Raw genomic sequence first — 25,532 nt, forward strand, 5'->3', positions numbered from 1 at the left:
CAGGGACCTAAATGGTGCACTTCTCCCTTCTCGAAAGCACCGAACACGCGGCCACCTGTTTCCCAGGGATGCTGGGTGCAAGCACAAGGGCAGGACACAGAGGCCTTTTGGTTTCTAACCAGCTGTGCTTGTTTTCTTCCTGCTGCACAGCGGGGCTCCCTGGTTTCCCCATTTATAGAGCTCAGGGGTTATGTCCCCGTTAAGAAAAGGTCAAAGACATAACGTTCTCCACCTTCCCTGAGGCTCTATTCAAAGAGGAGTTTGCTTAGTTCTCATCAAGTGAAAGCACCTTTGTGGGCCCAGGAAGGGGGCTGGAGGAAGGGGAGGCAGGATGGAAGGGAGGCGGATGCTCGCACACCGTGAGCATTTGGGCGGGGGTAGGTGTTTGTTCTGCTTCCCTCATGGGCAGGTAACTTTAACTCTTGTCATCAGTGCAGAGGGGCACGCCACATAAATGCCAGTGGCTCATGTGCTCCACTGAGAAGCCAGTGAAGACTCAGCTCGATACTCACCTTTCAGGGGAGCAGGCTTGACCCCAAGAAAGACTGACAGCAGAGAACTGGGATTCTCCAGCTCCACAAAAAAGACACAGCAGAGAAGAATGGGGGACACCAACATTGGAAGTGGGAAATAGATGAATGGTGACTTAGGTGTCATAAGAAAGCAGGATTCCAGCCCTTCTACTCTCCAACCTTTATCACACATATCTGTATTCCTGAAGAACACAAGGAAGTCCAAGGGGGTGTGTGTTTCCTTAGCTTTCTCTCCACACTTTGAAACATTCCAGATGTAACAGTCTCAGAAAGGAGCTCCTAACCATCCCCTTGCACCACCAGGTCTTTCCATCTCACAGTGCCAGCCTTCTAGGTGCTTATATGAAATTATTCTACTCACATATGACTCCTCTTTTTCTCAGTAACATACATCTGGCCTAATGTAAATCCTGTTGCCTCTACCTTCAAAATAAACTCAGAATCCAACCACTTGTCACCACAGCTCCTTTCTTCCAGCTTCCAGCCACTATCAATGTGCTCCTTCAGGACTATAAGACCATATATCTGGGTCCTTGCTTCTGCCCGCCCCACCTCCACCCACAGTCTATTCTCAACATAGCAGTCAGAGTGATTACTTGAAAAGCCTCTTCAGATCAGATTGTCCTTCAGTGTAACCCTGTGCAGTGGCTTCTGTCTCTGCAGAGTAAGACACTACCAGCACTCCATGCCCACTGCACACCTGCCAGCTTCCTCTCTCAGGTCTCCCCTGGCTGCGGCCCTCCAGCCCCACTTCCATGAACAAGCCTGAATGGAATTCTCCTGCCTAGGGCCTGTGCCCATACAATTGTGCTCCACCTGGGGGGCTCTTTTTCTTGAATTTCCCTTCTTCCCTGATAGCTGGCTCTCCATCAACTCCTTCACTTCTTAAAATCAGCCTATCAGCAGGACCTTCTCACCATTCCATTTAAACAAGCATCCTGATCCCCATCACACCTTATCCCCCTTTCCTGCCTTACTTTTCTCATTCTGACACATTGTATCTTTTGCTTGCTTGCTTAAATAATCTAGCTTTCTTCATTAAAATATAAGCTTTCTGAAGGCAAGAGTCTGTGTTCACTGCTCTATCCCCAGAAACACTTAGAACACACTGCATCTCAATAAATAAATATTGGATGGATGGGTGGATGGGTGGATGGATGGATGAATGGATGGATGGATGGATGGATGGATGAATATAAACAGTCTTTTCACTTCCTTCTTTTACCAGCTACCAATATCCCATTCCCAGCTGTGTACCCCACTGTCTGTTACTGCCCCTAACCAAACTCCACCCAAAAGGAATGGGCTATTAGCCCCCAGCCCAGTGGCTTTGAGATGGTAATTACAGATTCTTTCTCTGCCTTGTCTCAGAGCACAAGAGACATGCCCCACAATTTTTGCCTCTTTCTCCTCTGCATCCTAACAGGCTGTGTCTAGAACTGGAAGCTTTAAAATGTGTTCTTCCACATCTGAAAGTGAAACACTATTTCTCTGAAGTCATTACCTATTTGTCTTCCATCACTGAAATAAGCCCATTGTCGACTTTAAGGATATTCAAGCATAATCCCAAAGAATTTCGAGTGAAACACCCAACTGTTCAGTTTTAAGAGTTTGTGTGGTATATTGCGATTTAATATCACACTTAGAGAAATAAAAAGCAAAAGGACACATGCCATTTACTCTTTATCCTTTCTCTTTCTTGGAATATCTTACATCTGATCTGAAAACCTAAATTACATTGAAGTTTACAAAATCAGTTGCTTCATAAATAAATGCATTATGGAACAAAATATGTGAAATGTGGGATGAGATATTTTCAAGCTGCTTGCCTAAAATCAGGCAGACAAGAAAGAACGTTTGCATATTAACATAAAACATTCATCAGGGGATCTGTCAGCAATGTGCAGAGAAATGGCTGCATTTTTTATTGATAATAATTCCCATTAAATCTGTGGCTTGTGACCATTTTTACTTTACTCTATTCTGGAATTTACCTCAGATAATGGAGGCTATATCCAAAGCTCTTATGAACCATCCCCTGCAAAGAACTAGAACCTGCCAGGGGTGTTCTTATGATTAAGAAGATGTGAATGATTGGGCAACTTAAAAATAAATTGGTTTCATTACATTTTTTGCTCAAGTACTGAAGTTAAATATTTCTATAACCCACTAGCTTTCAACAAATATAGTGAGAAAAACTGTTTTCAATTTTTAATTATGTTGCTCAATTCAAATTTCATGGGTAATCTCCCAGCTCCCCTCCTCTCCTCCCTCAAGTCTGTGTGTAGTGCACTGTTTTATCAAGGTCAAATCCCAAAGGCAAGTCATCTGCCTCAGCATTTGCTTCATAACATTTTCAATAAATGTTGAACCCTTAGGGTCCAAAACGCAATGCAAGATAAATTCTTCTAAGTTTACTTTAGAGAAAAAAATGCAAGGGTTTCATGTATCACGGCTCTTAGAAATAAGTATTATGAAGAGGAAAAAACGTAGAATAATAGAATTTTCAAGCTGGAGGAACTTCAGACTTTCCAGTTAACCCCTTCCTTTACAAAGACCTGCAGGAGCGGAAGGGGTTTTCCCAAGGTCCACAGCCAGCTCCCTGCAGCCCTGGGATGGGAACTGAAGTCCTGGCTCCCAGCCCGGGTTTATCACCATCTTTTGAAGACATGATCTGCACAGTTCTCCTTTGTCTTTCTGGTCCCTGCATCCCAGGAAACCCCTGGTCATCCTTTAGCCGCAATGCAAACATCATTTCCTGTCAAACGCTTTGGGAGAGCATGGAGCCCACTTGGTGCCTTTAGTCATCTCAGGGGTCTGCAGTCCCAAATCTCATGCACGAGCTCCTCCAGACTCTCATCAGCTTAGGACTTGCTCTTTCAAACAGAGTCCCAGTTTGGCCCCTCCCTCTAGCCGTTTGACTCCTCTCCAAGACTCAGGCTTTTTAATTTCTAGATTGTCCCATCTGCTTTTTCTTTCTGAAATAGATTCTCCACACATAATGAGTTATGTGTTATGACCCCTCCCTTACTTTCCACCCAAGACCTCGACCATTTGCACAGGATGCTGCCCCAAGAGGTGGGTTACAAGTATGACCCAGTCACCCAGGGAGACCAAAGAGAGATTTATATAGACCTTCTCACACTGCAGTCACGCAAGGAGTTTATCTGTTTGTCTGCCTCTTTAGACTGGGAATTGCTTCATGTCAAGAAGTATGTCTTTTTCATATTTAATCTCCAATGCCTAAGACAGGGCCAGATGTATAATTAGCATTCAATACATGTATGAATGAGAGTAAGTGATGAAATTACAATAGAACCCAAAGAACTTAACAGGAAGTAGATTAGGGGAATCACTACACTCATAGATCCCTTTCAGTCTGAAGAATAAATTTGGTTTAGCCACTGTGGAAAGCAGTATGGAGGCACCTCAAAAAAGTAAAAATAGAAATACCATTTGACCCAGTAATTCCACTTTCCGGAATTTGCCTGAAGAAAACAAAATTCCTGATTCAAAAACATATATGTACCTCTCTCTTTATTGCTGTGTTATTTACAATAGCCAAGCTAAGGAAGTATTCAAAGTGTCCATCAGTAGATGAATGGATAAAGAAGATGTGGTACATACAGACAATGGAATATTATTCAGCCATTAAAAATGAAATCCTGCCATTTGCAACAACATAGATGGAACTAGAGGGTATTATGCTCAGTGAAATAAGTCAGGCAAAGAAAGACAAGTACCATATGATTTCACTTTTCTGTGGATTCTAAAAAAACAAAATGAACAAAACAGCAGTAGACTCATAGACACTGAGAAGTGGCTGGTGGTTACCATAGGGGAGGGTTTGGGTGCATGGGTGGGGAAGGTGAGGGTGATAAAGGGGCACAAAAATTCTCAAACATAATGTAAGTTGGTCACAGGGATGGGAGTACAGCATGGAGAGTACAGCCAGTGATTCTGTAACATCTTCCTATGTTGACAGATGGTAACTGCACTAATGGAGGTGAGAATTTAATAATATGGGTAAATGCTGAACCACATGTTGTATATTTGAAATCAATATAAGATTTCCTATCAACTATATTCCAACTATAAAAAAAGAATAAAGGGATGTTAAAACTCAGATACTTATTTCCTTTATTTTGTTAGAATATAAAATTTACAAGAACAGGCCACTGAGTTGTATGTTTGCTGTATCTTCCAGGAACAGCTAGATTGTGTCATGGTGTCAAACGAGCCTGATCTCTGTGGCTTATAGCAGCAAGGAGCCACCTTCATTTCCAGTATGGGGATAACATTATTTTGATCATCAGAGTCAGTCTGGACTCAGCCTGATGCAGACTTTGTTTCAAAAAGGATTTTCATGATGACTGGAAACTCTTGGGCTAATAACTAAAAGCACATAATTTCCACCCAAACCCATTTGCTTGACCTAGTCACATGGCTATGCCTGACTTAAGAGAGACATAGAAGAATCACTGTAATGTGCACTGGAAGGACAAAGAAACCACACATCAGTGGAGGCAGCAATAGCTACCACAGTTCATCCCTAGGCTCTTCTTCATCCCTCATGCACAACACACTCACCTGCCACAGCCTGGTCCCAGCCCTGCACATCAGGAATCATGCTAGGGAAAGACAGAGGGCCAAAGACCCTTACAATCATAGATTCAGAGTTCCAGAAGAATTAGACCTGACCTCATGTAGAAACAAATGTTTATGACCCATCTGTATTTGCTACTATAACAAAATACCACAAACTGAGTGGCTGGCAAGAAAAGAAATTTATTGTCCAACAATTCTGGAGATGAAATGTCTGAGCTCAAGATGTCAGTAAAGCCCTACTCCCTCTGAAACTTGTAAGGGAGACTCCTTCCTTGTCTTGTCATAGTTCTGGTGGCTTGCCAGTCATCCTGAACATCCCTTGGTCTGCAGCAGCCATGCTTTGGTCTCTGCTTCTGTTGTCTCATGATATTCTTCTCTCCCATCTGTCCTTCTCCTCTTTTCATAAGAACACCAACTATATGGGATCAGGGCCCACCTTATCCAGTGTGACCTCACCTTAACTTGATAACATCAATCTATTTCCAGATAAAGGCACATTCACAGGCAGAAGGAGTTAGGATTTTAACATATCATTTTAGGGGGACATAATTCAATCAAAACGCTGCCACCCCCTCATACAGACAGTGTTACCCATCACCCAGAGGTCTTGACTTCCTTTGGAAGGGCATTTATATATTCTGCATGGGTGAAGGAAAGTGAACCAAATGTTTGGTGTCTAGAGTAGTGGACTATGGCAGACATTAGAACTCTGACCAGGATTTCCATACTATATTCCATCCAGTTAAACAATGGGATTATATCTCTCTTCCCCCATGAAACTAGCTATCACCATGTAATTTGCTCAAAGCCAAAGAAATGTGAGAAGTGGTATTATTTCCAGATATTAGAATTTAAAGACCAAAACATAATTTTCCACCTTTCTTTTATCTTCCAGGTTAACAAGTAACTTCCCACATGATAAAAATTCTAGAATAAAGGTCCAAGTATGAAGTCACCATGAAGCAAAGAACCCCACCAACACTGCCCTGTACTTGACATGCAGCCTGAGTAATAAATGAATCCTCATTATATTAAAACATTGATTGAAAATGTGCACATGTACAACACAGCGATTTCATATGTATCAGAAAAATTTTGCACCTATCTGTGAAGGGAAAATGTACAAGTATTTGCAGCAAAAAATTGGGAATCAGTCCAAATATTCATTAATTGTAGGGTGAAATACATAAATAACTTCTATATGCATAAGCTAAATAATATATAGAAATGAAAATGAGTGAATTACAGCTACAAAAATCAATGTGAATAAATTTTGAAAACATTAATTTTAAGCAGTCATGGCCAATTCTATAGTATAGTCAGCATTAATCAATATATTGTATAAGGATATGAAAATATCTAACAGTGAAGAATAACTGGGGAAGAAATTTCAGCTAAGTGACTACTGGCAGCTACAGAGTATAATGTGATTGCAGAAGGCAGATAGAGTGCTCCTACATATGCTAATTCATTTTCTGGCTTGGTTCTTGGGCACTTGCTGTTCATTTTATTAGTGATCTTTAAATTCTCTCTATATATTCTTATGTACTCTCTTTACAGTCTATATTTCACAACTTTTTAAAAAGCAAATATTGAGTAAAAACATATGAAGGGAGATTAAAGATGGCAGTGTGAGAGGTGAGACAAAGACCTCCTAAAACCACATATACTACAAAAATATAATTAACACAACTAAACCTGACACAGCAACAGGAAACAAGGCTGCACTGACTGCATACACCTGGAGAAAAGAGCATACCTCACAGAACAGGGAAACGTACCAAAGCTGTGACCCAGTGGTACCCAAGTCCTTCCCCCACCCCAGATCACTGGTGAGAGGAAGAGAAACAGAGCAGGGAGGAAGTGGCAGTCTGGGACTGCTGAACATGTAGCCCTGGAGATCTGCTCTGGGAGCATGAATGTACATTGCATGGTTCTCTGGTGATTTAGTGGAGCTGGAAAGCTAAGACAGGTGGAATACCTGGAGAGATGGTGATTCCAATTGCTGGTGGAAAACAGGGAATCATATCTGGCTGATCTGGGTGGGCCATCTGAGGGACTTCCTAAAAGCAAGAGGGCTGCTAAAGAGGCAAGGATTGCAGAGAGCTTTCTGCACAGAAGAAAGGACAGGTAGACAAAAATTGTCTGGGTGCACTCTGCCCAGCAGGTTAGGAGCTTAAATGATCTTCAGGCACTACATCCCCCTGGCTGGCTATGCAGCTCCACCATGATATGCAGCCTGCTGAGTCTTCCTCTTGGCTACCTGAACCTAGCACAGGCTCGCAAACCAGCAACCCCTGCCCTGGTGTCAGGTCAGTCAGAGGGAAGCCCTGCCTAAGGTAGCTACAAACACAAAGCATAGAGGCTTACACCTATGTGTTCAGCCCACTGGTTCTGGCAGTGGAGAAAGGCATAGCAGCCTGGAAACAGGAAACAGCTCTTTCCTCCCTGCAAGAATCAACACTGCTCCACTGCAACCCCCAACATTGCACTAGGGGATGAGCATCTCCAGAGAGTAGAGCTTCTGGGCACTAGAGGGCACCACAGACAAATTATGAAATGTCAAAGAACCTGGTTCAAAGCAAAATTATGAATACACCTGAGAAAGGTTCAGATAAAACTAACTTCATGAATCTTCCAGAAAGAGATTTCAAAATAAAAATCATTGACATGCTCATGGAGGAACAGAAAAATATTCAAGAACTTAGGAATGAATTAGGATAGAGATTCAGTCATTGAAGAAAACAATGGATGGTATTAAAAGCACATTAGATATGGTGGAGACGACAAATGACAGATAAATTAGGTAAGAGGAATACAAAGAAGCTGAGGCACAGAGAGAAAAAAATCTCTAAGAATGAAAGAATACTGAAAGAACTGTATGACCAATCCAAACAGAACAATATTTGTATTATAGGGATACCAGAAGAAGAAGAAAAAGAAAAAGGGATAGAAAGTGTCTTTGAAGAAGTAATTGCTGAAAACTTCCTCAATCTGGGGAAGGAGACAGTCTCTCAGGCCCTGGAAGTGCATAGACCTCCCAACAGAAGGGATCCAAGGAGGACAACACCAAGACGTATAATAATGAAAATGGCAAAGACAAAGAATAAGGACAGACTATTAAAAGCAGCCAGAGAGAGAAATAAGATCACATACAAAGGAAAACCCATCAGGCTATCATCAGACTTCTCAGCAGAAACCTTACAGGCCACAAGGGAGAGGCATGATATATTTAATGCAATGAAGCAGAAGGACCTTGAATCAAGAATACTTTATATGGCAAGATTATCATTTAAATTTGAAGGAGGGATTAAAGAATTTCCAGATAAACAAAAGCTGAGAGAATTTAGCTCCCACAAACCATCTCTACAGTGTACATTGGAGGGACTGCTATAGATGGAAGTGTTCCTAAGGTTAAATAGCTATAACCAGAGGTAATAAAAAGGGATAAACAAAGAATAAAGAATATGATACTTATTATATAAAGAATGGAAGAGGAAGAAAGGGAGGGGAAAAAGAAACTTCAGATTGTGCTTATAATAGCACACTAAGTGAGTTAAGTTAGACTCTTAGATAGCAAGGAAGTTACCCTTCAACCTTTGGTAACCACGAGTCTAAAGTCTTCAATGGCAATAAAAAGATACCTATCAATTATCACCCTAAATGTAAATGGTCTGAAAGCTCCAATCAAAAGACATTGAGTCATTGAATGGATAAAAAAACAGGATGCAACAATATGAAGCCTACAAGAGACTCACTTCAAATCCAAAGACATACACAGACTAAAAGTGAAGGGATGGAAAAAGGTATTTCATGCAAATAATAGGGAGAAAAAGCAGGCGTTGCAATACTTGTATCAGACAAAATAGACTTCAAAACAAATAAAGTCCAAAGACACAAAGACGGAGATTACATAATGATAAAGGGGTCAATCCAGCAAGAGAATATAACAAATATAAATATCTATGCACCCAACACAGGAGCACCTACATATGTGAAACAAATACTAACAGAATTAAAAGGGAAAATAGAATGCAGTGTATTCATTCTAGGATACTTCATCACTCTACTCACTCCAAAAGAAAGATCAAACAGACAGAAAATAAGGAGACAGAGGCATTGAACAAAACATTACAACAGATGGACCTAACAGACATCTACATAACTCTCCACCCAAAAGCAGCAGGATACTGCTTTTTTTCTTTTCAAGGGCATAAAGAACATTTTCCAGAATAGACCACATACTAGGCCACAAAAAGAACCTCAGTAAATTCAAAAAGATTGAAATTCTACCAAGCAACTTTTCAGATCACAAGGGTATAAAACTAGAAATAAATTGTACAAAGAAAACAATAAGGCTTACAAATACATGGAGGCTAACAACATGCTCCTAAATAATCAATGGATCAATGACCAAATTAAAACAGAGATCAAGCAATATATGGAGACAAATGAAAACAGCAGCACAATGCCCCAAATTCTGTGGGATGCAGTGAAGGAAGTTCTAACAGGAAAGTATTTAGCAATCCAGGCCTATTTAAAGAAGGAAGAATGATTCCAAATAAGTAGTCTAAAATCACAATTATTGAAACTGTCAAAAGAAGAACAAATGAGGGCCAAAGTCACCAGAAGGAGGGACATAATAAAGATCAGAAGAGAAATAAATAAAATTGAGAAGAATAAAACAATAGAAAAAAAATTAGTGAAACCAAGAGCTTGTTCCTTGAGAAAATAAGCAAAACAGAACACCCCCTAGCCAGACTTATTAAGAAAAAAAGAGAATCTACACACATAAACAGAATCAGAAATGAGATATGAAAAATCGTGATGGACACCACAGAAATACAAAGAATTATTAGAGAATACTATGACAATTTATATGCTAAAAAACTGGATAACCTAGAATAAATGGACAACTTTCTAGAAAAATGCAACCTTCCAAGACTTACCCAGGAAGAAACAGAAAATCTAAACAGACCAATTACCAGCAATGAAATTGAATCAGTAATCAAAAAACTGTGCAGGAACAAAACTTCTGTACCAGATGGTTTCACCACTGAATTTTATCAGACATTTAGAGAAGACATACTACCCATTCTCCTTAAAGTTTTCCAAAAAATAGAAGAGGAGGGAATACTTCCAAATTCATTCTATGAAGCCAGCATCACTCTAATACCAAAACCAGGCAAAGACACCACACAAAAAAGAAAATTACAGACCAATATCCCTGATGAACATACATGCAAAAATACTCAACAAAATATTAGCAAAGTGAATTCAAAAATACATCAAAGAGGATCATATGCCATAGTAAAGTGGGATTCATCTCAGGGATGCAAGGATGGTACAGCATTCAAAACTCCATCAACATTGTCCACCACATCAACAAAAAGAAGGACAAAAATCACATGGTCATTTCCATAGATGCTGAAAAAGCATTCACCAAAATTCAACAACAATTTATGATAAAAACTCTCAATAAAATGGGTATAGAGAGCAACTACCTCAACATAATAAAGGCCATATATGACAAACCCACAGCCAACATCATACTTAACAGTGAGAAGCTGAAGGCTTTTCCTCTAAGATCAGGAAAAAGAAAAGGATGTGCACTCTCCCCAGTTTTCTTCAACATAGTACTGGAGGTCCTAGCCACGGCAATCAGACAGCAAAAAAATAAATAAATAAAAGGCATCCATATTGGTAAATAAGAAGTTAAACTGTCACTGTTTGCAGATTACATGATACTATACATAAAAAACCCTAAAGAATCCACTCCAAAAACTATTAGCACTACTATCTGAATTCAGCAAAGTTTCAATATACAAAATTAATACACAGAAATCTCTTGCATTCCTATACACTATTCTCCTTAAAGTTTTCCAAAAGCAATGATGATCTAGCAGAAAGAGAAATCAGGAAAACAGTTCCATTCACAATTGCATTAAAAAGAAAGTACCTAGGAACAAACCTAACCAAGGAAGTGAAAGACCTATACTCTGAAAACTACAAAACACTCCTAAGAGAAATTAAGGAGGATACTAATTAATGGAAATTCATCCCATGCTCTTTGGTAGGGAGAATTAATATTGTTAGAATGGTCATCCTGCCTAAAGCAATCTACAGATTCAATGCAATACCTATCAAAATACCAACATCATTCTTCAACAAACTAGAACTAATAGTTCCAAAATTCATATGGAACCACAACAGACCCCGAATAATCAAAGCAATCCTGAGAAGGAAGAATAAAGTGGGGGTATCTCACCTTCCAACTTTAAGCTCTACTACAAAGCCATAGTAATCAAGACAATTTGGTACTGGCACAAGAACAGACCCATAGACCAGTGGAACAGAATAGAGAGTCCAGATATTAACCCAAGCATATATGGTCAATTAACATTTGATAAAGGAGCCATGGATATACAATGGAGAACTGATAGCCTCTTCAAAAGCTGGTGTTGGCAAAACTGGACAGCTACATGCAAGGGAATGAAACTGGACTACTGTCTAACTCAATACACAACAGTAAACTCAAAATGGATCAAAGACCTGAATGTAAGTCAAGAAACCATAACACTCTTAGAAGAAAATACAGTGATTATACAATGTCTTGGATATAAACACGAGCAACTTCTTCATGAACATATCTCCCCAGGCAAGGGAAAAAAAATAAAAAATGAACAAGTGGGACTAGATCAAACTAAAAAGCTTCTGTACAGCAAAGGACACCATCAGTAGGATAAAAAGACATCCTACAGCATGTGAGAATATATTCAAAAATGCCATACCTGATAAGGGGCTGACATCCAAACTACACAAAGAGCTCACACACCTCAACAAACAAAAAGCAAATAACCCAAATAAAAAATAGGCAGAGGGAGGAGGAGCCAAGATGGTGGCATGAGGAGGGTGTGGAAATCTCCTCCCAAAACCATGTATATTTTTGAAAATACAACAAATACAACTATTCCTAAAAGAGAGACCAGAGGATACAGTGCAACAGCCAGGCTACATCTACATCTGTGAGAACTCGGCATCTAATGAAGGGGCTAAGATACAAGCCACGGCCCAGCGGGACCTGAGAGCTCCCCTCACACCAGCTTACTGGTGGGAGGAAAGGAGTTAGAGTGGGGAAGGAGTGGAATCGCAGGACTAATAAATTACCAGCCCTAGTAATCCACAACAGGAGTGCAGACACACATTGCATGGTCTGCTGGATATTAAGGAAATGGAAAAGTAAAATCTTCAAGCTGGTCCCTGGAGCCATCTCCCCTGGGACAAAAAAAAACTGAGTGGTTTTTGAAAATCTTAAAGGGACAGGGGCTTCACAGCTGGATGGAATCGTCCTGGCACACTCGGCTCAGCAGGCTGGGAATTCAGAGGAGCTTTAGACACTGCAGCCCCCTGGGAGGCAGCGAGCTCTGAAATCCCTCATGGTGATAAACACCATGCATTCATTCTCCCTCTGGCATGGCCCACTACAGTGGCCATGCAGCCTGAAAGCAGCCAAGCTGACAGTGGCTGCCTAGAGTCTGCCCCTGGCGCGCAGCCACCCAGGCCAGACCCAGGGCCACTACTGGCACACAGCTACCCATTGAAGGCAGAGGAATCCAGAGAAGAGTGCAGAGGAGCGCCATTCTTGCAGGATAGCACACCCGGTGAACCTGCCTCTACCCACAAGGCTCTGGGCTACCCCACCCGTGGTTGCTCAGGGGATTAACCAGATGTTGCTCATGGTGTGAGGTGACTGACACAAGCAGCAGAGAGAGGCAGGGTGACCAGCAAACAGGAAGATACTTTGTTCTCCCAGCTGACACATGTGCCACCTATCTATGACTACCTCTATCAACATAAAAAGGCTGAAGAATCTGGTCCAGTCAAGAATTACCCAGACAAGCCCCAAGGGAGGACCAGGAGAGACAGATATAACCAATCTTCCCGAAAAACAAGTCAAAATAAAGGTCATAACCATGCTGATGGACCTGCAGAGAAATAAGTAAGAGCTAAAGGATCAAGTAAAGATGGAGAATACAGAAATAAAACAATCTCTGGGAGGACTTAAGAGCCTACTGGATGAGGTGCAAGAGACCATTAATGCAATAGAAATCAGAGAACAGGAATACAGAGAAGCTGAGGCAGAAAGAGATAAAAAGATCTCCAAGAATGAAAGAATATTAAGAGAACTTTGTGACAAATCCAAACAGAAAATATTCGCATTATAGTGATACCAGAAGAAGAAGAAAAAGAAAAAGGGATAGAAAGTGTCTTTGAAGAAATAATTGCTGAAAACTTCCAGAAACAGGGAGAGGAAATAGTCTCTCAGACCATGGAAGCTGATAGATCTCTTAACATAAGCAACCCAAGGAGGACAACACCAAGACACACAATAATTAAAATGGCAAAGATCAAGGACAAGGACAAGGACAGAGTATTAAAGGCAGCCAGAAAGAGAGAAAAGGTCACATACAAAGGAAAACCCATCAGGCTATCATCAGACTTCTCAGCAGAAACCTTATAGGCCAGAAAAGAATGGCATGATATATTTAATGAAATTAAACAGAAGGGCCTTGAGCCAAGAATACTGTATCCAGCACAATTATCATTTAAATATGAAGGAGAGATGAAACAATACCCAGACAAGCAAAAGTTCAGAGAATTTGCCTCCCTCCCACAAACCACTTCTACAGGATATTTTAAAGGGACTGCTCTAGATGGAAGCATTCCTAAGGCTAAATAGCTGTGACCAGAGAAAACAACCACACCAAAGAAAGCAGACCAACTAAATATTAACTAAAGGCAAAAATAAAATAAACTACTCACAAAAGCAGTCAAAGGAAACACAAAAGAGCACAGAATAAAACATCTAACTTAAAAGAATGGTGGAGGAGGAATAAGAAGGGAGAGAAATAAAGAATCATCAGACTGTGTTTATAATAGCTTAATAAGTGAGTTAAGTTAGATGGTTAGATAGTAAAGAAGCTACCCTTGAACCTTTGGTAACCACAAATGTAAAGCCTGCAATGGCAAAATGTACATATCTTTTGATAATCACCCTAAGTATAAATGGACTGAATGCACCAATCAAAAGATACAGAGTAATAGAATGGATAAAAAAGCAAGACCCATCTATATGCTGCTTACAAGAGACTCACCTCAAACCCAAAGACATACACAGACTAAAAGTCAATGGATGGAAAAAGATATTTCATGCAAACAATAGGGAGAAAAAAGCAGCTGTTGCAATACTTGTATCAGACAAAATAGACTTCAAAACAAAGAAAGTAGCAAGAGATAAAGAAGGACATTACATACTGATAAGGGGTCAGTCCAACAAGAGGATATAACCATTATAAATATATATGCACTCAATACAGGAGCACCAACATATGTGAAAGAAATATTAACAGAAGTAAAAGGGGAAATAGAATGCAGTGCATTAGTTCTAGGAGACTTCAACACACCACTCACTCCAATGGACAGATCTACCAGACAGACAATAAGGAAGGACACAGAGGCACTGAACAACACTTTAGAACAGATGGATCTAACAGACATCTACAGAACTCTAAACCCAAAAGCAACAGGATACACATTCTTCTCAAGTACACATAGAACATTTTCCAGAATAGACCAAATACTAGGCCACAAAAAGAGCCTCAGTAAATTCAAAAAGATTAAAATTCTACCAATCAACTTCTCAGACTACAAAGGTTTAAAACTAGAAATAAATTGTACAAAGAAAACAAAAAGTCTCACAAACACATGGAGGCTTAACAACATGCTCCTAAATAATCAATGGATCAATGACCAAATTAAAATAGAGATCAAGCAATATATGGAAACAAATGACAACAACAGCCACTATCAACTTCTGTGGGATGCAGCAAAGGCAGTTCTAAGCGGAAGCATATAGCAATCCAGGCCTATTTAAAGAAGGAAGAACAATCCCAAATAAGTAGTCTGCAGTCACAATTATTGAAACTCTTAAAAGAAGAACAAATGAGGGTGAAAGTCACCAGAAGGAGGGACATAATAAAGACCAGAGGAGAAATAAATAAAATTGAGAAGAATAAAACAACAGAAAAAATCAATGAAACCAAGAGTTGGTTCTTTGAGAAAATGAACAAAATAGATAAACCCCTAACCAGACTTATTAAGAGAAAAAGAGAATCTACATACATGAACAGAATCAGAAAAGAGAAAGGAAAATCATGACAGAAACCACAATAATAAAAATAATTAGTAGAGAATACTATGAGAATCTATATGCTAAGAAGCTGGAAAACCTAGAAGAAATGGACAACTTCCTAGAAAAATACAACCTTCCAAGGCTAACCAAGGAAGAAACAGAAAATCTAAACAGTCCAATTACCAGAAATGAAATTGAATCAGTAATCAAAAAACTACCCAAGAACAAAACCGCTGGGCCAGATGGATTCACCACTGAATATTATCAGGCATACAGAGAAGATGTAATAATCATTTTCCTTAAAGCTTTCCAAAAATTAGAGGAGGGAATACTTCCAAACATATTCTATGAAGCCAGCATTGCTCTAATACCAAAACAAGGCAAAGACACGACCAAAAAAGAAAATTACAGACCAATATCCCTGTTGAACACAGATGCAAAAATACTCAACAAAATATTAGCAAACTGATATCAAAAATACATCAAGAAGATCATACACCATGGTCAAGTGGCATTCATCTCAGGGATGAAAGGATGGTACAACATTTGAAAACCCATCAATATCATCCACCATATTAACAAAAGGAAGGTAAAAACCACAAGATCTTCTCCATGGACACTGAAAAATCATTCAACAAAGTTCAACATCCATTCATGATAAAAATTCTCAGCAAAATGGGTATAGCAGGCAAGTACCTCAGCATAATAAAGCCCATATATGACAAACCCACAGCCAACATCATACCTAACAGAGAGAAGCTAAAAGCTTTTCCTCTAAGATCAGGAACAAGACAGGGATGTCCCCTATCCCCACTGTTATTCAACATAGAACTGGAGGTCCAAGCCACAGCAATCAGGCAAAACAAAGAAATACAAGTCATCCAGATAGGTAAAGAAGAAGTCAAACTGTCAGTACTTGAATATGACATGATATTGCACATAAAAATCCCTAAAGAATCCACCAAAAACTACTGAAACAAATACCTGAATTCAGCAAAGTTTCAGCATACAAAATTAACACACAGAAATCTGTTGCTTTCCTAGACACTAATAATGAACTAACAGAAAGAGAAATCAGAATAACAATTCCATTCACAATTGCATCAAAAAGAATAAAATATCTAGGAATAAACCTAACCAAGGAAGTGAAAGACCTATACCCTGAAAACTATAAGACACTCTTAAGAGAAATTAAAGAGGACACTAACAAATGGAAAATCATTCTATGCTCTCAGCTATGAAGAATCAATATTGTTAAAATGGCCACCCTGCCTAAAGCAATCTACACATTCAATGCAATACCTATCAAAATACCAAAAACATTCTTCAATGAACTAGAACAAATAGTTTTAAAATTCATATGGAACCACAAAAGACCCCAAATAGCCAAAGCAATCCTGAGAAGGAAGAATAAAGCAGGGGGATCTCACTTCCCAACTTCAGGCTATACTACACAGCCACAGTAATTAATACAGTTTGGTACTGATACAAGAATAGACCCAGAGACCAGTGGAAGAAGATAGAGAGTCCAAATATTAACCCAAACATATATGTTCAATTAATATACTATAAAGGAGCCATGGACATACCATAGGGAAATGACAGCCTCTTCAACAGCTGGTGTTGGCAAAACTGGACAGCTACATGTAAGAGAATGAAACTGGATCATTGTCTAACCCCATACACAAAAGTAAATTTGAAATGGATTAAAGACCTGAATGTAAGTCATGAAACCATAAAACTGTTAGAAAAAATCTCTTGGACATAAACATGAGCAAATTCTTCATGAACATATCTCCCTGGGCAAGGAGAACAAAAGCAAAAATGAACAAGTAGGACTATATCAAGCTGAAAAGCTTCTGTAAAGCAAAGGACACCATCAATAGAACAAAAAGGCCTCCTACAGTATGGGAGAATATATTCATAAATAACAGATCCAATAATGGGTTCACATCCAAAATATATAAAGAGCTCACCCACTGCAACAAACAAAAAGCAAATAATGCAATTAAAAAGTGGTCAGAGGATCAGAAAAGACAGTTCTTCAAAGAAGAAATTCAGATAGCCAACAGACACATGAAAAGATGCTCCACATTATTAGTCATCAGAGAAATGCAAATTAAAACCACAGTGAGATATCACCTCACACCAGTAAGGATCGCCACCATCCAAAAGACAAACAACAACAAATGTTGGCAAGGTTGTGGAGAAAGGGGAACCCTCCTACACTGCTGGTGGGAATGTAAATTAGTTCAACCATTGTGGAAAGCAGTATGCAGGTTCATCAAAAAGCTCAAAATAGACACACCATTTGACCCAGGAATTCCACTCCTAGGAATTGATCATAAGAATGCAGGAGCCCAGTTTGAAAAAGACAGATGCACCCCTATGTTTATCACAGCACTATTTACAATAGCCAAGAAATGGAAGCAACCTAAGTGGCCATCTGTATATGAATGGATAAAGAAGATGTGGTACATATACACAATGGAATATTATTCAGCCATAAGAAGAAAACAAATACTACCATTTGCAACAAGCGTATGCAGCTAGAGGGTATTATGCTCGGGGAAATTAGCCAGGTGAAGAAAGACAAGTATCAAATGATTTCCCTCATCTGTGGAGTATAGGAACAATGCAAAAACTGAAGGAACAAACAGCAGCAGACTCACAGAACCCAAGAATGGACTAACAGTTACCAAAGGGAAAGGGACTGGAGAGTATGGGTGTGAAGGGAGGGATAAGGGGAAAAAGGGGCATTATGATTAGTAGACATAATGTAGAGGGGGGATATGGGGAAGGCAGTATAGCACAGAGAAAACAAGTAGTTATTCTATAGCATCTTATTATGCTGATGGACAGTGACTGTAATGGGGTATGTGGTGGTGACTTGAAAATGGGGGCAATCTAGTAATCACAATGTTGTTCATGTAAGTGTATACTAATGATACCAAAAAAATAAAAATAAAAACAAAAATAATTTAAGTATATGTATATATATGTAGGGCATGGGTTATAGAAGTTATTCTATGTTTATTTTTTCTGTAAAATGAAGAACAATTTTCTTGTAACTGTATATCTCTTGGCTTTATTGAAGAAGGATAGCTTTCACTTAAAAATCTGTTGCTCTTTCCCTTTGTGGGTCTAAAGAGGAAAAACTATGAAGACTTCCTTTTAGGAAGGAGAATTTTCTTTCCATGCTAGTGAAACAGCTGCTAGTCTTTCAACATATTTGCCTTTTCCCTTTTATTTATTTATTGCTATTTCAGTAATTTCCTTAAAAATTTTTTTACCATAAATACATTCCTTAACAAAATAAAAAATTAATATCTAATACCTTCTAGACAATGACTTTAGAACATTTTAATTCTCATGTTTTCTCCATTGAATTTTAATTCTTATATCCTCCCTGCTCTTAAGAGGTATTTTTGTTCACTCCATTTTAAAATCCTACAAGTTAATTTTTAAATTTACTTTGCAGAGACAATGCTAGTTTAGATTTACTTGCAGATTTAACAGTTTCTTTACTCCTGTACTTCTTGCACCTCAGAAAAATCTTCCCAGGTTTTTTATTTCTTCCTAAAGCCCCATCTAAAAGTTCTTTTAGTCAGCTGTTGGTGGTAAATTCCAAACATTCTTCTTTTGAAAATGTGTCTATTTTGCACTAATTCCTGAAAGAGGTTTTCTGGACACACAATTCTAGGTCAATAGTTAGTCTGTCTTAGCATGGTGGTGATATTAACACGTTCATTTCAAGATCCCATGGTTGCTGTGCAGAACTCTTTGGTCAGTATACCTGCAGTTAGATTCGGGTCGCCTGCCTTTCCTCCCTGTCTGCTTCTATGCTCTTCTCTTAGTCTTTTGTGTTTCACTATAATTACGGTTTCTTTTCCCTTATTCTTCCATGTATATATTTTTCTAGAAACTTTTCAGCTGTTACTTTTTCACATATTGTCTCTCCATCATTATCACTATTTTCTTTTTCTGGGACATTAATTAGCTGTTAACAAACAGCTATTCCCACCCTGTCTTCCATAGCTCTTGCCCTCTGTCTTACATGTTTTCTCTTTCTGCTGAATTTTGGGTGAGTTCCTCAGAGTTGTCCACCATTCCATTGATTTGTTTCCAGCTGTATATAATCTAATCATTGAACTTTTCATTTCAATTACCATATTTTCATTTAAAAATTCCATTTTGTTATTTTTCCAGTCTGCCTTGAACTTTGTACATCTTTGGTTTCTTGCTTATTTTTATAATCCTATATTTTATATTTTAAACATCTTATAGATAATTATTCTATATTCTGTATTCATTAGCTCGAATATCCAAAGTCTCTGGGATCTAACAATTTTGTGCCCTGTTTACTCTCTTTCCTTGTGTGTTTGTTGAATGACTGACTGTGAGCTAACAATTGGTTGATCTCTCTCCATGGGAATCTTGGAAACCTTGTCTCCCAAAGAGTTTGTGTTTGCTTCTGCACAGGTTCTGGGGGAAATCACTGACATACAACCATTTCAGTCCCTGTGTAGGGTCCAGGGACTGATGTGTGGGACTCTGTGGCTGAGCTCTCCCACTTTGCTGCTGGCCCAAAGATTAGTCTTCAATCACAGGGCTGACACTGAAATATCCCTCAAAAAATACACCATTTATGTTTGTTTACTGTTTGTCCCCCTTCCAATGGTTAACTAACTTCTTGGTGTGAGTAGAGAACTTCAGAGATTTATTTAATTTCTTGTAAGCCCAGCAATGCATTAAAAAAAATATATTTTTTGTTTTTTTTGTTTTTTTTTTGAAAGGGCATCTCTCATATTTATTGAACAAATGGTTGTTAACAACAATAAAATTCAGTATAGGGGGGTCAATGCTCAATGTACAATCATTAATCCATCTCAAGCCTAATTCTCGTCAGTCTCCAATCTTCTGAAGCATAATGAACAAGGTCTTACACGGTGAACGAATTCTTACATAGTGAATAAATTCTTACATGGTGAACAGTACAAGGGCATTCATCACAGAAACATTCGGTTTTGATCACGCATTATGACCTATAAACAATCAGGTCAAATATGAATATTTGTTTGATTTTTGTACTTGATTTATATGTTGATCCCACATTTCTCCATCTATCATTATTATTATTATTTTTATTTTTAATAAAATGCTGAAGTGGTAGGTAGATGCAAGATAAAGGTAGAAAACATAGTTTAGTGCTGTAAGAGGGCAAATGTAGATGATCAGATGATCAGGTGTGTGCCTATGGACTAAGTATTAATCCAGGCTAGACAAGGGCAGCAAGACATCCACAGATGCAAAAGATTTCTCTCAAAGCACGGGGGGTGAGGTTCTGAGCCTCACCTCTGTTGATCCCCAAATTCTCACCTGATGGCCCCCCTGTGACTGTGCCTGTCTTAGGTTGTTCCTCCCTTGAGGAATCTTACCCGTCTTTGGCTAACCAGTCATCTTCCGGGGTCATACAGGGAAATGTAAAGTTGGTAAGTGAGAGAGAAGCCATATTGTTTGAAAAGGTTAGCTTTTTACTTCTTTGCAGATTTATGCCCTGTGGCTTCTGTGCCCAGCACTTGTCTCGAGGTATCTTTACCACCTGGAGGAATTATGATACTCAGTAAATTCGATATGAGGCACGAATTCTATTTAAGGGTTGTAATTAGGAAGGAAGAAGAAAAGCTATAGATGAAGCATATGGAAGGAAACATGGGAGGATTGATTATTTCCTTGACATATCTTCTTGTATAGTACCTTAAGTATGTATAGGTTTTAAACTACTAACTAATTTGCACACACATATTAACATAATAGGAATATGGTGACATAAACAAAGCAAATCTATAATTACCATCCATCTCCAGTGAAGCCAAGAAAACCATTTAGGCACCCTAGGCATTTGTGAAAATTTATCTATGACATGATGAATATTGTCAAATTGTACTTGAACAGTCTGAGAAAAATCAGACAAATTAAAGCAGCCCATTTCTGGGATCTGTTCACATCCCATATATTCTTTTAACCGTAGATAGTCTATAGTCATGAGATTTTGGAGTGCTACAACTTCCACCCCTCCCAAATCCTGGCTGAGTTCCAACAGTACAGATCCGGTCAAATTCGTTCTCTGACTGTATGCACATGCCAGCCTAGACATCTCCCTCCTCATTTCTATGGCAAGTCCAGGAGACGGTGGGCTGGATGCAGCCACACCCACAGCATCGTCCGGATCCCTGTGGAGGCTTTTTGATGATCATCCCCTGGCACAAGTCCTCCAGAGACTGCTGATGCCGGAAGTTCCTCCTCATATCGTATCTTAGTTCATTTTCTGGGTATCCAAGCTAGGCCTTGATCTTCTGCATAGAAACAAACAGACCCTTTGCCCACACTTTGACATGCCCTCTATACCACTGTGCAGAACTCATTGGAGGTCAGCACACAGTAACTGCTTTTTTTTTTTTTATTAAGAGAAAGGAATATTATCAGAAAAGAGTACCTCCATAACTGATCATCTGACACACTTTAAGTGATCAACATTAAAGATATTTAAAGCATGCGTTGATCTTTGATTTACAAATAGTTTTATCCTATCAAGGAGTAATCCCCCTTTTCTTTCTTTCTTTCTTTCTTTTTTTTTTTTTAATTTTTAATCTACACTTACATGAAGAATACTATGTTTACTATGCTCTCCCCTATATCAGGTCCCCCCTAACAACCACATTACGGTTACTGTCCATCAGCTTAGCAAAATGTTGGAGAGTCACTACTTGTCCTCTCTGTGTTGTGCAGCTCACCCTCCCCTTTCTCCCGCCCCACCATGCATTCTAATCTTAATACCCCCCTTCTTCTTCCCCCCCCTTATCCCTCCCTGCCCACCCATCCTCCCCAGTTCCTTTCCCTTTGGTAGCTGTTAGTCTATTTTTGGGTACTGTAATTCCGCTGCTGTTTTGCTCCTTCAGTTTTTCCTTTGTTCCTATACTCCTCAGATGAGTGAAATCATTTGGTATTTCTCTTTCTCCGCTTGGCTTATTTCACTGAGCATAATACTCTCCAGCTCCATCCATGTTGCTGCAAATGGTTGGATTTTTCCACTTCTTATGGCTGAGTAGTATTCCATTGTGTATATGTACCACATCTTCTTTATCCATTCATCTACCAATGGACATTTAGGTTGCTTCCAATTCTTGGCTATTGTAAATAGTGCTGCGATAAACATAGGGGTGCATCTGTCTTTCTCAAACTTGATTGCTGCGTTCTTAGGGTAAATTCCTAGGAGTGGAATTCCTGGGTCAAATGGTAGGTCTGTTTTGAGCATTTTGATGAACCTCCGTACTGCTTTCCACAATGGTTGAACTAATTTACATTCCCACCAGCAGTGTATGAGGGTTCCCCTTTCTCCACAGCCTAGCCAACATTTGTTGTTATTTGTCTTTTGGATGGCAGCTATCATTACTGGTGTGAGGTGATACCTCATTGTAGTTTTAATTTGCATTTCTCTGATAATTAGCGATGTGGAGCATCTTTTCATGTGTCCGTTGGCCATCTGTATTTCTCTTTTAGAGAACTGTCTGTTCAGTTCCTCTGCCCATTTTTTAATTGGGCTATTAGTTTTTTGTTTGTTGAGGCGTGTGAGCTCTATATATATATTCTGGACGTCAAGCCTTTATCGGATCTGTCATTTTCAAATATATTCTCCCATACTGTAGGGTTCCTTTTTGTTCTATTGATGGTGTCTTTTGCTGTACAGCAGCTTTTCAGCTTAATGTAGTCCCACTTGCTCATTTTTGCTGTTGTTTTCCTTGCCCAGGGAGATATGTTCAAGAAGAGGTCACTCATGTTTATGTCTAAGAGGTTTTTCCCTCTGTTTTTTTCCAAGAGTTTAATGGTTTCATGACTTACATTCAGGTCTTTGATCCATTTTGAGTTTACCTTTGTATATGGGGTTAGACAATGGTCCAGTTTCATTCTCCTACATGTAGCTGTCCAGTTTTGCCAACACCATCTGCTGAAGAGACTGTCATTTTGCCATAGAATGTCCATGGCTCCTTTAACAATTAATTGACCATATTTGTTTGGGTTAATTTCTGGAGTCTCTAATCTGTTCCACTGCTCTGTGGCTCTGTTCTTGTGCCTGTACCAAATTGTGTTGATTACTATGGCTTTGTAGTAGAGCTTGAAGTTGGGGTGTGAGATCCCCCTACTCTATTCTTCTTTTTCAGGATTGCTTTGGCTATTCGGCGTCTTTGGTGTTTCCATATGAATTTTTGAATTATTTGTTCCAATTCATTGAAGAATGTTGCTGGTAATTTGAGAGGGATTGCATCAAATTTGTATATTGCTTTGTGCAGGATGGCCATTTTGACGATATTAATTCTTCCTAGCCATGAGTATGGGATGAGTTTCCATTTATTAGTGTCCCCTTTAATTTCTCTTAAGAGTGACTTGTAGTTTTCAGAGTATAAGTCTTTCACTTCTTTGGTTAGGTTTATTCCTAGGTATTTTATTCTTTTTGATGCAATTGTGAATGGAGTTGTTTTCCTGATTTCTCTTTCTATTGATTCATTGTTAGTGTATAGGAAAGCCACAGATTTCTGTGTGTTCATTTTGTATCCTGCAACTTTGCTGTATTCCAATATCAGTTCTAGTAGTTTTGGAGTGGAGTCTTTAGGGTTTTTTATGTACAGTATCATATCATCTGCAAATAGTGACAGTTTAACTTCTTCTTTACCAATCTGGATTCCTTGTATTTCTTTGTTTTGTCTGATTGCCTTGGCTAGCACCTCCAGTACTATGTTAAATAACAGTTGGGAGAGTGGGCATCCCTGTCTTGTTCCCGATCTCAGAAGAAATGCTTTCAGCTTCTCGCTGTTCAGTATAATGCTGGCTGTGGGTTTATCATATATGGCTTTTATTATGTTGAGGTACTTGCCCTCTATTCCCATTTTGCTGAGTGTTTTTATCATGAATGGATGTTGAATTATGTCAAATGCTTTTTCAGCATCTATGGAGATGATCATGTGGTTTTTGTCTTTCTTTTTGTTGATGTGGTGGATGATGTTGATGGATTTTCGAATGTTGTACCATCCTTGCATCTCTGGGATGAATCCCACTTGGTCATGGTGTATGCTCATTTTGATATACTGTTGAATTCTGTTTGCTAATATTTTATTGAGTATTTTTGCATCTACATTCATCAGGGATATTGGTCTGTAATTTTCTTTTTTGGTGTGGTCTTTGCCTGGTTTTGGTATTAGGATGATGTTGGCTTCATAGAATGAGTTTGGGAGTATTGCCTCTTCTTCTATTTTGTGGAACACTTTAAGGAGAATGGGTATTATGTCTGCTCTGTGTGTCTGATAAAATTTCGAGGTAAATCCGTCCAGCCCCGGGGTTTTGTTCTTGGGTAGTTTTTTGATTACCGTTTCAATTTCTTTGCTCGTAATTGGTTTGTTTAACTTTTGTGTTTCTTCCTTGGTCAGTCTTGGGAGGTTGTATTTTTCTAGGAAGTTGTCCATTTCTTCTAGGTTTTCCAGCTTATTGGCATATAGGTTTTCATAGTGGTCTTTAATAATTCTTTGTATTTCTGTGGAGTCTGTCATGATTTTTCCATTCTCATTTCTGATTATGTTGATTTGTGTTAATTCTCTTTTTCTCTTAATAAGTTGGGCTAGAGGCTTATCTATTTTGTTTATTTTCTCAAAGAACCAGCTCTTGGTTTCATTGATTTTTGCTATTGTTTTATTCTTCTCAATTTTGTTTACTTCTTCTCTGATCTTTATTATGTCCCTCCTTCTGCTGACTTTAGGCCTCATTTGTTCTTCTTTTTCCAGTTTTGATAATTGTGATGTTAGACTATTCATTTGGGATTGTTCTTCCTTCTTCAAGTGTGCCTGGATTGCTATATACTTTCCTCTTAAGACTGCTTTCGCTGCGTCCGACAGAAGTTGGGGCTTAGTGTTGTTGTTGTCATTTGTTTCTATATTTTCCTTGATCTCTATTTTGATTTTTTCATTGATCCATTGATTATTTAGTCACATGTTGTTAAGCCTCTATGTGTTTGTGAGCCTTTTTGTTTTCTTTGTAGAATTTATTTCTAGTTTTATACCTTTGTGGTCTGAAAAATTGGTTGGTAGAATTTCAATATTTTGGAATTTACTGAGGCTCTTTTTGTGAGCTAGTATGTGGTCTATTCTGGAGAA

Source organism: Manis javanica, chromosome 11 (genome assembly GCF_040802235.1).
Source record: "Manis javanica isolate MJ-LG chromosome 11, MJ_LKY, whole genome shotgun sequence".
NCBI classification, from domain to species: domain Eukaryota; kingdom Metazoa; phylum Chordata; class Mammalia; order Pholidota; family Manidae; genus Manis; species Manis javanica.